Source organism: Medicago sativa, chromosome 7 (genome assembly GCF_051527215.1).
Source record: "Medicago sativa cultivar Bolivia chromosome 7, Bolivia_mono, whole genome shotgun sequence".
Lineage (NCBI taxonomy): Eukaryota > Viridiplantae > Streptophyta > Magnoliopsida > Fabales > Fabaceae > Medicago > Medicago sativa.
In genome coordinates this window covers 33,594,100-33,606,912 of record NC_140755.1, presented here as the reverse complement: position 1 = coordinate 33,606,912, position 12,813 = coordinate 33,594,100, and the positions used below count along the sequence as shown (strand labels likewise).

The window sequence follows — 12,813 nt, the reverse complement described above, 5'->3', positions numbered from 1 at the left end:
CGTCCGTCCGACCGACCGGCCGGGTCGGGCCGGGCCGGGCTTGGGCTTGGGTCGCGGGTTAAAAAAATAATATATATTTTTTGTTACTTGAAAATGTTAAATTAATTAATTAATTAATTTAATCATTATCCGTAAGCGCTACGCGTAACAAATAAATTTGTTACGATCCGACCCGATCCAAAACGCGTATCCAGAAACTTCCGGATATATCCAATTAAGAAACAAAACGCGTTTGCTTAAGGATTAAGCAGACTTAATCCCCAAGTCACTCGTTTTTTGTTACAAACTCTCCCTATAAAAGGAGAGCTCGCCCCATTCATTCTGTACACCAAAATCTCACAGTTGATGCTTCCTGTGCGGTTTTCTCTCTTCTCCCTTTCGATTTTAACAAATCGTTCTTCTGCTTCTACTCCTTTCTGTCCCGTCGGTTTTGAATAGAGCGGTTACGTACCGTATCGAGTGGCTTCGATCGAACGATTGAACCATACGGTTTCGAATAGAGCGGTCACGTACCGTATCGAGTGGCTTCGATCAAACGATTGAACCATATTTTGAGGTGTAATTCTCGAGCGACTATATACTGTGCAGTATATACTCGTAACAGTGATCTGGGCTGTTTTATCCTGGAGACGGCGTGGTTGTTAGTCTACCTTGCACAAACTAGGGTAGTGCCGCGAAACGTCTTAAAGAAAGCGACCTGGTCGTGACTCACCCAGTAATTTCGTTCGGTATATTTTAAAACGAAAAACAACACCATCAATACTTGTTCTCTATTCAACCTACCTACCTATCTATCTAATCTAATTAATATTCTTTCTTCTTAAATTACAATTACAATTACAATACAAGGAGGAGAGAGGTGGGTTGGTTGAATTTTGAGGCTTTTTTGAACTTCTTCTAGCACTATTGCTAAAGGTTTTTGATATAGAGTGCTAAAAGCTGAAGCTAGTAATTAATAATCCAATCAGATCGACCGACCGTTGTCCATTTCCAAACTCTACTTCATCTTCTTCACACTCTTTCCTCATTCTTTCTTTCTTCTTTCAAAATTCCAATAAACATGGTGAACACAACATCTTCTCTATCCTCTCAGCTAGTTTCTCACAACACAAGGTTATCAGCTGGTGGAGGTAACTATTTCCAACCAATGAAGACACAAACAAAAACGTTGTTGTCCTGCACCTAGTTCTTCAGATCTACAACTTTCGTCTTTGTGCTTCTATCTCTCTTTGATTTATGTCTCTTGCTTTTGAGATCTACCCTTTCTTGTCTTTGTGTTGTGTTTAGATTATTTATTTTCCCCTAGATCTTGAAGATTCTTCCGAAACATGGTGGCTGCTGTGTTGTTATTGCATATACATAGAAGATTTCCATTTGATTATAAAGATGTGATTTTTAGTTTTATTTGGGATTATTAGTTTACTCACATATATATTCTTAATGTTAAAATTATCCTAAAGTTGTTTTCACATAATGTCTCAAAGTTTAGGATTAATGTGATGTTCAACTCATTTGTATAGTTTTTCTTGGTTCAACCCTTTTGACCCAACCTTTTTTTTTAGATAAATGTGGTCTTTTTCCTTTCCTTAGCTTCAAAGTAACCATTTTTCATGTCAAACCTTTTAGGCTTAAAAACAATATGTATACTTCTCTTTTTTTGCATTAATACGCGTATCTAAGTTGTACTTGATTTAAGTAGAAATCGTTTTATCAATTGAGTTTTTTGGTCTTCAAGAAAATTATAAAGACAAATGGAACTTGTGAATAACTTGATATGCTTTTTGATTTGTTTTGATATATGGCTTTGTGCTGCATTTGTTTTTTTTTTTAAAAAAAAGTCTTGTTAATACTTAATACTGTACTTTGTTTTGCTCTTGGCTTTGTGCTGCTTCTCTCACGAAAATAAGTAAGATGGTAACATCCTATGTTATAATTGCTTGTTGAAAAATTAATTTTATTTTAGATACATGTTTAGTAATATCGATAAAATCATAATTTCTGGAGACGTCTTATGGCTGATGCTACTTTCTTAATCTATAAAAATCTGCTGGTGATCATGTTCATGTTGACATGCTTGCTTACATGCTTGCGTGACTGTTATCTAAAAACTTTGAGAAATTGTCTGATGAAAGAGTTGTTGATATTGGCTTTCCACTTTTGGAGTTCTCTCTCATTCATTCACTTTATCATTCAACTTTAAGCTGTTCTTACGAATTTTAAGAAAGTTTATTATTTATAGCTTGCATATGGTTTTTGATTGTTTTGTGCAGAAGAGGATAATGTATATCATGTTTTTGCACTGAATAATATATGCATACACGCACACACACATGCATATTTAGCCATATGACTCTGTTTTGCACTAAGAATGTTATGAATAACGAGTCTATATGCATAAGACAATAAACAGTTACAAGTATAATTATAGATATAATTATTAGAGATAAAATGGAGGTAGCTCTCAATGTAAAAAAGATGGTAGAGTATTGTCTTACGTGATTTTGTTATTTGGGGGAGGAAACTTGTAGGAAAAAAGAGGAATGTGAAATCAATCATCTAAGAGAGATTTAACAGTTTTATAAACAACTTAATGAGATAAATGTCAATTTTAGATTCCCAATCAGGTAATCTAGCCAAACTTGCATAAAACTGAAAAATCAAAAGGTAGCATATTAACAAAAATAAATATATAAAAAAAAGCTAGCAAATAGAATTCTGGCGTCAACGTGAAAATAAAACTTACACCTGCACTTTTTTCACTTTCTTTTTGGATAATGTTTCAGTCATCTCAATTTTTATCTTCTTGGTTGGTCTGTATGTATATGGAGCACAAGAGGATGTGCTACTTGTGGTTCCTTTCCTGGGATTTTTTTCTTGTTGCCGGATTTTTGATATTGTGTTGCTTTCCATATGCAATGGTTCTAATAATCTACTGCACATTTGACACTATATAGAATTATAATATAGAAAAATATATTAATTAAAAGGTAGATAGATGATTGAATTGTAATGAATAAAATTGGGAAAAATGAATGAATAAAGCAGCGATGGAGTTGAGAATCATATTGATTACATTCTCAACTCCGTTGCTGCTTTGTTTGAGCTTCCATTCATCCCCGTTCTTTATTAGAACTTCATTCATTCGTTCTTTTCAATTTTATTCATTACAATTCAACAACTTATCTACCCTTTAATTAATACATTCTTTTATATTACAATTCTATATATAGTGTTAAATGTGCAATAGATTATTAGAACTATTGCATATGGAAAACAATACAATATCAAATATCCATCAACTAGAAACAAAATCCGAGGAAACGAACCACAAATAGCACATTCTTTTGTGCTTCATATACTTATAGACCAACCAAGAAGATAAAAATTGAGACGGCTGAAACATCATTAAAAAAAAGTGAAAAAAGTGCAAATGTAAGTTTTATTTTCACGTTGACGCCATAATTCTTTTTGCTAGCTTTTTTTGATATATTTATTCTTGTTTATATGCTAGCTTTTGATTTTTCAGTTTTATGCAAGTTTGGCTAGAATACCTGATTGGGAACTTAAAATTGACATTTATCTCATGAAGTTGTTTACAAAAGTCGCGAGAAAGTTAGACAAGGTTGCCAACTTTGATCTGAGCCAACAACAATCTTGGGATGAAGCTGTGGAGCTTGTGATTTCTTATATTTAAAAGAAAGGATTTGGTCATCTTCGCTTGAAAACGGGTAATGATGTGCGTGATAGGCTAGTGAAAATCCGAAACAATTATAAACGTGTAAGTTTCTTTTTTGTTTCTTTCCTTCATGTGGATCTTGTGAATAACTTGATATGCTTTTTGATTTGTTTTGATGTTTGGCTTTGTGCTGCTTCTCTCACAAAAATAAGTAAGATGGTAACATCATCTGTTATAGTTGCTTGTTGAAAAATTAATTTTATTTTAGATACATGTTGAGTAACATCGACAAAATCATAATTTTTGGAGACATCTTATGGCTGATGCTACTTTCCTAATCTATAAAATTATGCAGGTGATCATGTTCCTGTTGATATGCTTGCTTACATGCTTGCCTGGCTGCTTTCTAAACACTTTGAGAAACTGTACGATGAAGGAGTTGTTGATATTGGCTTTCCACTTTGGAGTTCTCTCATTCATTTACTTTATCATTCAACTTTAAGCCGTTCTTACGAATTTGAAGAAAGTTTATTATTTTTAGCTTGCATGTGGTTTTTGATTGTTTTGTGCAGAACAGGATAATGCATATCATGTTTTTACACTGAATAATAATATATGCATACACGCACACACACATGCATATTTAGCCATATAACTCTGTTTTGCACTAATAATGTTATGAATGATGAGTCTCTGCATAAGACAATAAAGTGTTAAAAGTATAATTATAAAAATAATTATTATAATTTTTGTCAAAAACTTTATTTCATTTCTAATGTCTATACAATTCTCCTTTTGCTTCATGTTTAGGAGGCTTTTGAAATATTTAAGAAACAAGAGGAGCCTAACCAAGCTGAATTTGGTTCTAAGGTTGCTGAGTTTCATCAAATGAAAGCACTCCAATAGACTTCTCATGTAAATTTATTTCATTTATGTTTCACTTATCTATGTGGAGAGAGGATCCATTAATTCTGATAATATATTTGGTTTGGTTTAGTTAAATCTCAAAGACATTTCTAGAATTTTTAAGTATTTTCTTGCATCTCTGATGTTAGAAATGTTTTGCCAATTTTTTCTTCTTGGACTTTTATGTATTAAAACTATTTCTTCCTTTTGTTGCTTTTATAGGTTCAACTTACTTCTTTAGTGCCTATGCTATTGAAAAGGAGCATCAAGCAAACAACACGAGGCTTCCTACTTCAGGTTTTGCTAAAATTATTATGTTTATTAGGATCTGCAGAATCAATGAAGCCGCACGTGTAAATTATGGTTAAACAATTTCAAGTGGCAGAATCATTTTTTCTATGATAGGAGAGATATAAATGTGTGTTTAATTTATTTTTTTGTAGTGTAAATGTGTGTTTAATTTGACAATAGGGAATAGGTTAAAGCAATTTTCTGCCTATTGTTGTCTTTATTTTTCAGTAGTGGAAGCCAAAGTATTGAAAATGTTGATAGTGTACATGTTTTGTTGTTCCTAATCTTGACATATCTTTGTGCATTGATTAATTTAATTTTTTTTAAATATTTGTGCTTTGATTAATGTTTTTAATATATTTTACTGTTTTTTTTGTCAAAGTTTCAGTCATGCAGATGAGGTGGTGGAAACCCGACGCAAACAACCGGCAGTTTCCCCTTTTTTAGAAAGAAAACAATTTGTTAGAATTGATAGTCTTTCAAAATTCTAACTTTTTTCTTCCTTTTTTGAAAAACGAAAATCTTACGCTAAAAACGAAAAATAAGTTAAGTTTAAAATACAATGCATAAGTTATTTTATGCATAAAAACGAAAATCTTACGTTAAAAACAAAAAATAAGTTAAGTTTAAAATACAATGCATAAGTTATGCATGGGTACACACACTAGTTCTTTCATGTTTGTAAGTTGTAAAAAGAGCAATTCATTTCATGGTAAGAGCTCATATCTAATCTTTCATGGTACCTGCAGTACGTTCAAACAATTGAACATGTTTAGTAAAAATTTCATTGTAGGAGCAATTGAATCAATAGTTATAACATATACATGTGCAAGTATTTAGTTGTAACGTATTTATATGAATTAAGTATTTTAAGTGAAAGTTTTAGAAGCATATGTTAATGGTTATGCTAGTAAAATTTTCAATACCTTTGTTTTATTTGGATGCCTGATATCTTTTTTATCTCTATGCATCAATATATTCATTTCATTTATCAATCACTTTCTATGTTTTGTGCAGTATAAAAGCTTATTGGACAACCATGAACTGCTTGGAGTTGAGGGAGAACTTGAAAGGAAAATAGAAGATTATTAAACCATGATAACGCTAAACTGATGACTCACATGAGGTAATAACAGTACCAAGTTATTTATTGGTAGTTATAAAGAAACACATTTTAGCAACATAATAAAGAAACACAATGTAAAACATTTGGAACATAACACTCACATTTCTAGCACTTCAAAACCCTCTTTAGGAGTGTCTTCTTACTAATGCAATGCTGAAATTTTACAATGATATAGGAGATTGTGTTAAAGATAATGAAGGATTACATAAAGGAGAAAAGATGACATAAAGGAGAGAAGACAACACCTGTTATTTCTAGAAAAGGAGCAGCTCTTGTTTTGTTTGGAGTTCACCACTTACAAGAGGAAGGTAATCATATACTCACCCAACATATCATATGGTGTCCTTTTGTCCAATTCAATTGACTGCTATTGTAAATTGCTTACAAAGCATGAGATAATGCAACAAATATCCTTCCAAATTTCAATTATGTAGAACTTTTTATTAAACTACATTCATACCATGGACAGATTGCATAAAAATGATAATATAAGGGATTCAAATCCAATTAGTTTTACACCAAAATGATTCAATACACGTTTTTAAGAGATTCTACTTATTGTTATATCAAACAATGTTATATCAAATAATATATTTATAATTAATCAACTGATTATCAAACTTAAGTTTATATCACATCTGAGACCAAAAGTCTTCATATACTACTACTATATTGCATAGTGGAATTCTAAATGATTTGAATGGCTTAGTAAACCATTTTATTAGGAAAAGCAAAACTTGACATAAATCATGAGAAATCTAGAAGGTAGATGCAATTAATTATAGAGAACATTAAAAAAACAGGCGCACAATCAGAACAATAAACAAACAGACCACAAATGCTGCATACTGTTAAGGCATTTCTGCCTGGTTACAAACTGTTACAAAATTAATAAAAGAAAAATAAACGAGCATACCACAAAGGTTGTATATTTTTTTTTGATTGTCAAGGCATTATGCCTGATTACAAATAATTACAATCAAGTTAAAAAAAAAAGCCATTCATGCATCATCATTCCTTCTTCCTCCACGATCAGTAGTGATTATCTATAATCATCAGAAAAAGACAGAAAACAGGACAAATTAGAAAGAAAGAAATACCCTTCAAAATCAAAATTAATTAACACATTTCTAAAAAAATCAACATAGTTTTTGGTTTCTTAAATCATAAAGGTATATAAATATTTTTCAAATGCGATCAATAAAAGAGAAAATAAATTAACATAGTTCTTTGTTTCTTAAATCATAAGGGTATATTTTAATAGAAATTATTCAAGAAAAATAATTCTCTTTTTCAAGTCAACTAACAATTCATCCACAGCCACACGCTTGTCAACTCGTTCATATGCTACCAAAAACATGAGATCACGTTTCTCAGCTAGAGTGCAAATTATACATTTTGGTTCCTGTTCAAGCTACAAGTCTTTGCAAATCTTTAAAACTTTACTCTGAAGAGTCATATCATCCACTTATTGGCCCATCATCAACGGATTAACAGCCGACATGTGTGAAATAAGCAAATCTAGTGCTCATAGTTTTAGTCTTGCTGGTACTTGCAGTCTTGCTCTTTGCCTGAACACTTGTACCAATTAATTTTGGGATTGTGAATTTCTTATTTTGAAACAAATCTTTGGCTGAATAAGAGTTGGTCAATCAGCAGGTACATGAATCTGATAGAATAAAACAAACCAAATAAGCTTAATGTTAAATTTGCAGAAAACAGTGCATGTCATTTGTGTCACGAAGGATACAAAAAAGAAAAGAAAAAGGAAGTCATTACATTTTTTCTTTTCATGACGGTTCGGAGCGAAACGAGTCTCGCTCGCAACTTCATACCCATTTTCTGGGCACCATAGTTTTTCTTCCTTATGTAGGAGTTAAGGATCTTTGCAGCTCTATCCCATGCTTCAGTTTGTGACAAGTCAAAATCACTATAGTGGCGATCATTTACAACTATCTTAGCAAATTACCTCATAATACCATTTCGTACTTTTCTCATTGAAACTTTAAGGGTAGCAAGCACGGCTGCCCCCCAAGCATAACTATTTATATCAGCTCGTTCAAGAAAAGGTAAATACATAACAAAAATAGTTTTAAAAGATGAAGTGCAAAAAAGAACATTTCCTAATAAATATAATAGGTATGCCTTGACATGTGAATCTAAATTCTCATTAGAAACAACAACATTATGGAATTTTTCTTTCAATTTGTCTAAACTTATATCATGGATTGTTTTTCCCTACTACTAAACATTAGCAAATTATTAGCTTCGTCCAGATTTACTGAACACGGGGATGCTATTAAAACAATAGTAGATCATTTGTCAATAAAGGTATATAAATATTTTTCTAATACGATCAATAAAAGAGAAAATAAATCAACATAATTTTTTGTTTTTTAAATCATAAGGGTATATAAAACTTTTTTTTTTTGCTAATATATATATATATAGAATTTTTAATAGAAATTATTCAAGAAAAAAATACCTTTCAACATATCCACAACGGAAGCCTTGTCAAGTAGCGCATCTGAAGCCAACGACATGCGATCAGGTGGTAGACAACTTGACACTATGGTAAAAGATACCCTCGAATTATGTCCCAACCCTCTACATATTGCTACACACTTATCAAAAAGAGGTTGATTATCCTGATTCTGAATCATCATCGGAGCCTGACGATCAACAGCGGATAATACATTCAGTGCCGTAGAAACTTCTCGGGTTCTAGCTGGTGAAGAAACTTCTCGGGTTGGTGACCTGCTATTTTTAATTGTTTCGGATCTCTAAGTTTAATCCCTAAACTTAGAGATGCCCATCGTGAAAGAACCAGATCACCAACCCGAGAAGTTTCTTCACCAGCTAGAACCCGAGAATGTTCTACGGCACTGAATGTATTGGCCGCTGTTGATCGTCAAGCTCCGATGATGATTCAGAATCTGGATAATCAACCTATTTTTGATAAGTGTATAGCAACATGTAGAGGTTTGGGACATGATTCGAGGGTATCTTTTACCATAGTGTCAAGTTGTCTACCATCTGATCGCATGTCTTTGGCTTCGGATGCGGTACTTGGCAAGGCTTCCGTTGTGGATATGTTGAAAGGTATTTTTTTCTTGAATAATTTCTATTAAAACTTCTATACATATATTAGAGAAAAATTTTTTATATACCCTTATGATTTAAGAAACAAAAAATTGTGTTGATTTATTTTCTCTTTTATTGATCGTATTAGAAAAATATTTATATACCTTTATTGACAAATGATCTATTATTGTTTTAATAGCATCCCCGTGTGTTCAGTAAATCCGGACGAAGCTAATAATTTGCTAATGTTTAGTAGTAGGAAAAAACAATCCATGATATAAGTTTAGATAAATTGAAAGAAAAATTCCATAATGTTCCTGTTTCTAATGAGAGTTTAGATTCACATGTCAAGGCATACCTATTATATTTATTAGAAAATGTTCTTTTTTGCACTTCATCTTTTAAAACTATTTCTGTTATGTATTTACCTTTTCTTGAACGAGCTGATATAAATAGTTATGCTTGGGGGGCAGTCGTGCTTTCTACCCTCAAAGTTTCAATGAGAAAAGTACGAAATGGTATTATGAGGTAATTTGCTAAGATAGTTGTAAATGATCGCCACTACAGTAATTTTGACTTGTCCCAAACTGAAGCATGGGATAGAGCTGCAAAGATTCTTAACTCCTACATAAGGAAGAAAAAAATTATGGTGCCTAGAAAACGGGTATGAAGTTACGAGCGAGACTCGTGTTTCGCTCCGAACCGTCATGAAAAGAAAAAATGTTATGACTCGCTCCGGGCCTCCAATTTTTTGGGGCCCAAAATATTTTTTTTTTATATGCAAGACACGAAAATAATGGTTATATATCTACTAAAAGCGATTTATTTCAGTTTGGGCAGCTTGCTTTAGTGGCATGGCCGCTTTTTGTTGAGTGTGAGGTCATGTGTTCAAGACCCACCAAAGTGTGATTTATAATTTTTTTTTTAAAATGGCTTATTTATTTTTTTTGGGGCCCGGAATTTATTTATTTTTGCATCCCTTATAAAATTAAAACCGGGCCTATGAATTTGTTAAGACGGCCCTGCCTTGAATAATCCGTGCATTTTTTAGATAACCTGAGCATTTAATATCAACTATATAGTCCTAACTTTTTGTTCATTATGCACAGAACACATGCTAGGAGTTGCAGCATTATGCGTTTTCCAAGTAGGCATGTATTTGTATCGATTCTTTAGATCCATTTCCAATACCGGTGATGAAGGCAGTAATGTCGTTACAACCAAGCAAGTTCAATATTTCTTGGACAGAAGGTTTCCCTTACTTCAATAAGGCGTGGTTCATCTTTAGTTTCTGCCTCCCATAGGGGCAGGGACCGGTGCTACCCTTGTTCGTCCATCACTTGGTCGGTGGATTGGTAAGATCATATAATAAACAACACATGCAGAAAATTATTGCTTCAATCTTTTTGCTTGAATTGTGTTGGCCTGATTTTTATTCATTTCAACTTCCTAAAGCAAAACCTTGTTCTTCATTTCAGGATGTGCAGCTGGTGATTTGGTTGGTCCGATCATTGTAGCATTTTGTAACAACAAAGCATTTCAAGTGGCGCTTTAGTGCTAGTTATTTTTCCGACTTATTCTTTACAAACCTCAAAATGAATGGTGCATCTTCAAAAATTTGCACTTCTTATCTGTCATGTCTTAATGAGCTACTAACTTGTAACATTATTCCCATGTGGCGACTTTGTTACTGTTTCAATTGATATTCCACTTTCTAAGCTGTTTCAATAAAATGACTAAATCTCTCATTTTGTAGAATGATATATATAAGCAAAATCTATATTATCCCTCATTTAATTTAATTTTATATATTTCTAATGACTAAATTTATTAGTCCTAGAGGATGACTTAGATAAGATATTTTTTTCATCGAATGTATTGATTAAATGTGATCAATTACTTTTCCTAATATATGTAATTTAATCAATTTTGGCTAATATTCTGGGTGGAGTATTTGAAAAGGGCTTTGTTTCAACAATTTGGACGTTGATAACTTGATTTATTTCCAACTTATATTAACCAGTATTTGTTGGAGTGTCACTAGCTACTATGATTGATCCAAATACTAAAATAACAAATAGATTGTGAACTAGGATCTCTTATAGCATGTTTGGTTCCACGTTTTCTACTTCAATCTTGCATTCCAATGACCTTTTTGCCTTGATTTTCAGAAGTGATAAACACAAGCTTCTCTGTCAACGTGAAAAACTATTATGCTTTTGAGAAATGTGACGAATTACCAAACAAACACTTAGTTATTAGTCAAAAGCATATCTTTACCCGTATAGCATTTCTCTTATAATAATGAGATGAAATTACATATGGATAGGTAAATGATCACACCATGAAAAACATTACAACAGTAAAAATGAAATAATAAGTGGCAGCCCAAATCAGATGTGATTATCAATCTCAGTAACCAACTAATTTTTGTATTTTTGTTTTTGAGCCTGAAAAATAACAAAATAGATTAGGCGAAAAGTGAACACAATTTACATATGAAGATGTAAGACACATATAAACTGATTACGGAATCAAGACCTTAACCTATCAGTTTGTGCACACTAATTTTTGAAGTTATATCTAAGTGCAAAAACATATACTATTGGGGAGATCAAGAGAAAGCATTGGTGAATAAAAACGACATAAACTTTTATGTCTTGTTACCTTTGAAGCAGGAGATGGCCCGTGATGATTGCTGAATTAATCCATGGGTATGGATTTTGGCATGTTTACCCTCATGAGCCTATAAAAAGAAATGGTAAATGAAATGGTTGAGTAACATTATTATATTATTATTACATAATATTAGCTAGCAAGAGAAATTTGAATGTCTAGCTTGTTACCTTTTTTGCAGAAGAAGGCCATTCTGGACCACGAATCTTAAAAAAGGTATGAGAAGAATAAGTTAGTGGAAGAAATTTGGTAGCATATGAAAAGTAAAGTAAAGAGAAAGAATAGAAATTACCTTTGTAGGAGTACAAAGCCCTCGGGTTTGCTCATGAAACTTAAAAAAAGTATAAGAATAATAATAAGTTAGTGATTTGTGTTGTTAAATTTGAAAACAGAAAAGCATTACTACTAAAAGATATAATACCTTAACATCAGCGAGTTCGGATGAGAACCGGTAAGATGGATTGGAAGGATCCTGACGAAAAGCTCGTTTGAAGTAAACAGCTGCAGTGTCAAAGAATAGTTTGGCATCCTTGTCATCTGGGGTTAAAAGTGCCTGCGTAGTGAAAGCCATTCCTAGAAGCCAAAGAACATCGGTGTTTTTGGGATTGAGAGGAAAAGCCTCTAACAGCTTTGAGATAGATTCTGAAAAAAACAAGATGAACGAATGAATGATCGAAACAAAATAGCATATAATAAAAAAAACCGATCATTGAGAGAGGCAAGATGAAGGAATGATCGAAATAAAACAGTGATGCCAACAATCACGAAGCATATTCGCTATACTATACATGCAATGAATAATAATATTTCTAAGAATAAAACAGGAAATAATAATAATACCTTCAACGGTATGTAATGAATCAGGAAAAGACTGATGCGAGGATAATCTTAACAAAGCGATAGCACATCGAGTCAAATTCTGCGGAATCAATTCAATTCAATAAATGGATCATTAGAATAATATTCAAAAGATTCAATAATAATAATAATAATAATAATAATAATAATAATAATAATAATAATAATAATAATAATAATAATAATAATAATAATA

At 32.2% G+C, this 12,813-nt stretch overlaps 1 long non-coding RNA gene across 4 annotated transcripts; it reads left to right on the top strand.

The window, feature by feature from the left end:
• Positions 1-865: 865 nt before the first annotated feature.
• LOC146905786 (uncharacterized) lies at positions 866-10,801 on the top strand. 4 transcript variants are annotated; one of them, XR_015018609.1, is made up of 7 exons: positions 866-1,130; positions 4,032-4,591; positions 4,805-4,879; positions 5,891-5,999; positions 6,175-6,307; positions 10,193-10,438; positions 10,562-10,801. It is a non-coding gene; the product is annotated as an uncharacterized LOC146905786 (long non-coding RNA). The 4 variants fall into 4 exon arrangements; XR_015018608.1 differs by having other exon boundaries at positions 2,529-4,591; XR_015018607.1 differs by having other exon boundaries at positions 866-3,778.
• The last annotated feature ends 2,012 nt before the right edge of the window (positions 10,802-12,813 follow it).